Source organism: Neopelma chrysocephalum, unplaced genomic scaffold (genome assembly GCF_003984885.1).
Source record: "Neopelma chrysocephalum unplaced genomic scaffold, ASM398488v2 Primary Assembly neopelma1_182522, whole genome shotgun sequence".
NCBI classification, from domain to species: Eukaryota; Metazoa; Chordata; class Aves; order Passeriformes; family Pipridae; genus Neopelma; species Neopelma chrysocephalum.
The window spans coordinates 1-4,363 of record NW_020938023.1 but is presented as its reverse complement, the minus strand read 5'-3'; the positions used below and the strand labels follow the sequence as shown (position 1 = coordinate 4,363).

Below are 4,363 nucleotides of genomic sequence, written 5' to 3'. Positions count from 1 at the left end.
AAAATCAAGGAAATGTAAAAGAAAATCAAGGAAATGTAAAAGAAAATTAAGAAAATGTAAAAGAAAATCAAGAAAATGTAAAAGAAAAATCAAGGAAATGTAAAAGAAAATTAAGAAAATGTAAAAGAAAATCAAGAAAATAATGGACAAAATAAGAAAATAAAGAACAAACCCAAGAAAATAGAAGGAAATCCAGAAAACCAAAGATTTCTGCTGGCCCATCTCGTGCCCTGGGATTTCCCAGCCCCGCTAAAGGCCTCAGCTGCCCCTCAGTGCCATTCCCTCCTGAGTTTTGGAACAGCAGCTGACAGGATTTTAATGAGAACTGAGAAAAATCGAATTTTAATGAGACTTTTGAACCCGGGCTGAGGTTAAAAATGACCAATTAAGGCGGTAAATGAACGATGTCTGTCCCTGCCCTCGAGGTTTCCCTCACACACACAAGGGCTGAGGGGCTCGGGCACCGAGTGGTGCTGAATTATCCCCATCCTGGGTGGATGGAGGAGCCAAATCCCCCTTCCCAGCCCAATTCCAAGCGGGAAGAAGGTGCAGCTGTACCTTAAGGCGTTGTCCCCCACTCCCAGGCAGCCCCTCAGGCTCAGCTTCCGCAGGAATCCCCCACATCTCTTGGAAATGTTCTCGACCACCCGGCCCTGGGGGAGACAGGAAAGGCACCTCAGCATTCCCAAAAAAACCCCCCACAAACAGCTGGATACAACATTTGGCAGGTTAACAACGAGTTTTGTTACTTTAGGGTGCTAAGGAAATAAAAAAGCCACGGAGGGAAGGATCTAAGGGAAGGGGAAGGGGGGGATTATTCAGCTTCTGAAGATGGAGAGACAAGGAGCAGTTCCCAGCCAAGGAATTCCGAGGAACTTCCCCCAGTCTGGGGCTCCTGGACATCCACACAGACTCCCCAGGGAATGGGAGGGGAGCTACACCCTGGGGCAGCAGGATTTCCAAGGGATAAACCCAAACTTCCACTCAGGAGCAGAACCAGCCCGGGAGTTTGACTCTGGCAGGAAAATGGATTCAAACGCTTGTGGCCCAAGAGACTCAGAAAAAGGCTTTTTTTATTTCAAATCTGTGTTCACTGGAAGCCTCCAAAGACCTCAGAATTTCCCTTTCTCCCTGGGAATGAAAGGAAAACCTGCTGGAGAATATCTGAGCAGTGCTCAGCAATCCAGAACCTCCCCCTGTGCTCTGGTTGTTCATCACAAACCAGGAGCATCCCTCGGCTCTCCCTGCATTTAAGAGCAACAGAAGATGAAGATGCTCCTCTAGAATCTCTTCTCCAGCCCCCAAAAAAGCCCCCAAAACCAAGGATCAGGCTCAACACGACATAATCCCACAACCAGAGAGGGACACTGAGATCTCCAGGTGAGTTTTTGGCCACAGGAGCAGCTCCACGACCTCCACATCCCCGTGAAAAGGCTGGAGAAGCTGCAACACTCCCAGATTTTGCAATTCCCCTGGCAGGCCTGTGGATCCTGCTTGGATTAGGGGATCCAAACACGTCTGTATCAATAATTTACACCAACTGCTGGATTTAACTCCCTCCAAGCAAAGCCTGAGCACGTCAGGAAGGTTCTGGAGGTGAGGAACAACAAATCCCAGCATTTTCTTTTAAAAGGGGTTGGGTTTTTTCAGGATTTTTTGTTTGTTTTAAACAGTATAAAACATTCTGAGGGTTGGTTTTTTCTCTTCCCTTTTCCTTCTCGAGGCACTTTCAATTTTAAGACCAACCCTATGAGTGCAGAGCCCACATCCAACAGATCCAGCAACGAGGCAGCTCCAAAACTGCACCTTTTTAGGGACAACTTTTGACCTCATCCCCCCAAATCATCTTCACTGAAATTTCAATTTTTGATATTAAAGACAGCAAGGGAAAGATTCAACAGACATTCAGCCTTCATGGTCTCATCAGGGAGGGGAAGGAGAAACAGCCTCAATTCTGCTCCACACAAGCAGCAGTTTTCCCCAAAAACAGGCTTTTTCTACTAATTTCTGTTTTTTCAGAACAGGCAAAACCACTTTCCTTCCATTACCCCCCTTCAAGGCTCGATGCAGACACATAATTCTGTCCATTTTCAAAAGCTGAACGGATTGCCAAGACTTTTAAAAGGCTCCCCGAAGCTGAAGAGCTGAAATTAATGATTTCTATCTCCAGGGAAGGTAAAAAAGGGTTACTCTGGGAGTATGAATCCGTTCTAGGCTGTAATTACAGTTTAACAAGGGGAAAAAAGAAAAATGGGTTTGTATGTCACTTAATGATACCTCAATGTCCCTCTGGAAATCAAACAGGTCAATTCGTTGCCAGTTACTGCCATCCAGGGCCAGAACATTCCATGCCTTTATCAGGGGGAAAAAATGTAAATGTGTGGTTAATATGAAAAAAAAAAAGGTCAGTGGGGGACCCAGTCCCAGTTTTGTTCCTTGGAGGAACAACATTCTCAGTGTCCCGGGTGGAAAAGCCAACGGGGGAATTCCAACACGGAGAACTGGGCAGGTACCAGAAGCACTTGCTGGGAGCCCCCCCCCAGGGGGAAAAACTTGGAATTCCAGGTCCCCCAGGCTGGGAATTGGTGCCCCCAGGGCGGGAGGAGAGTGGAATCTTCACATTCCTGGCTGGAATTAAGGTGAGTCCCCCCCCCCAGGGGACCCTCAACGCTCACAAGGGGTTTTAGTTTTGGTCCAAACACCCGGAATCTCACGTGGTTCCTGCTGCAGAAGGAGGGGCAGGAGCCCAGGGCTGGTGATTCTGCCCTCAGTGAATCAGCAGGGAGCTGTGGGTAAAGTTTTAATTACCTAATCAAAGTAAACACCCATATCTGGTAATAACCAGGAGCTCAGCGTTGGGAAATCAGGGATAAGTACAGGTGGATTTTCCATCCCGTGCCCTGAGCTCATCTCCCAGCCCAAAATATCAGCTCTTGGGCAACAATTAGTGCAGAGTCAGAGCAGGGGGCAGAGCTGGGCATTAACTGATTTTCTCTTTGTGGTTTGAATTGCTGATATTTGTTTGAAGGGGAAAAGCAGCAGCTCCGGTGGGAAATGCACCAGTGGCTGCACAATTCCATGGGCAGGGAACATTCCAGAGCCTTCCTGCACCTCCTGCAGGTACTTCATGTGCTGTGCCACGGGGTGAGTGATGCTGTTCCCTGTGCAAACAGGAGCAAGGGACAGTCCAGGAGGGCACCTTGACATTGGCAGGATCCCATTCCGGTCAGGACTGTCCTGCTGGAGACATGGATTTCACCGGGAAGGTCTTTCCCTCCCCAGACCTGTGTTATCCAGGTGGGAACTGCAACATCCAGGCCCCACACAGGGCCAGTTTTAATGCAGTAAATAATGCTTAAATATAAATTTTTTGTTCCAATGTGCTTTGACTGATGCACTGAGCAGTTTGTGCAGGGGTGACCCAGCCAGGACAGTGAACACTCCACTCCAACACCTCCCTTGGATGGACATCCCACCCTTCCTGCGGCGGTGCCTCCTCTGGCTGTTCCCAGAATGAACCTGGAAGCTCCAGATAATCTGACCTGCAGCTGGAAGAACTTTCCCAAGCGAATATTCACAGCTGGATTTCACCAGCTGAAGCCCACGAAGGACAGAAACCACCCCAGACAAAACACTTTTCTTTTTTTTTCCATGCTTACTTCAACTAAATCCAGGGAGGAAATAAACTTCCACTGGCTCTGCAGCACCCCTTGTGAATCAGAATTCCTGTATTTCCACCCAAACTGTTCCAGACTCCCAGCTTTGGGGTTTCCAGCAGCCCTGGGCTCCCTGGACAAACCCAAGCTGAGGGGAGAAGTTTGGGCAAAAAAGTCAACCCCCTTCATACCTGGGACACTGGAAAATGCTGTTCCAGGCTGGAGTGCCCTTCACTGGGAATTTTCCAGCGTTAACAGGGGACACCAAACAACAGTTCAGTGGCACAAAGGTCCCTGGTACAACCCCCCTGTGTGACTGGGAAGGGCTGGAGCAAGAGGACTTTGCCTCCCCAAATCCAACCCCCTGCTAAAATCCACCAGGAAAAGGAGGAAGGTTCTTACCCTGGAAACTTGAGCACAGCGACACAGAGTGACCACATCCAGGAAGGAGAAAATTCTGGGAAGAGAAATGAGAGACACCTTATTGGTTTAACACAGAGGGAACGTGGACAACAAAGGTGTGGGGGGGGAAAAGCCCGGGGCAGCAAAACTCCTTTGTGATTCAGCTGAAAAGAAGTGCAGAGGCAGCAGCTCCCAAACAGAGAAAGGGAAACACAGCAGCTCTGGAGCCACAGGGAAATGGGAACCTCAAAGCTTGGGAACCTCAAAGCTTGGGAACCTCAAAGCTTGGGAACCTCAAAGCTTGG

General features: G+C 48.7%; 1 long non-coding RNA gene across 1 annotated transcript; it reads right to left on the bottom strand.

The window, feature by feature from the left end:
- Positions 1-552: 552 nt before the first annotated feature.
- Positions 553-4,160, bottom strand: LOC113962550. Its single transcript, XR_003532569.1, has 3 exons — positions 4,059-4,160; positions 2,278-2,352; positions 553-653 (listed from the first exon to the last, which is right to left on the bottom strand). It is a non-coding gene; the product is annotated as an uncharacterized LOC113962550 (long non-coding RNA).
- Positions 4,161-4,363: the final 203 nt, after the last annotated feature.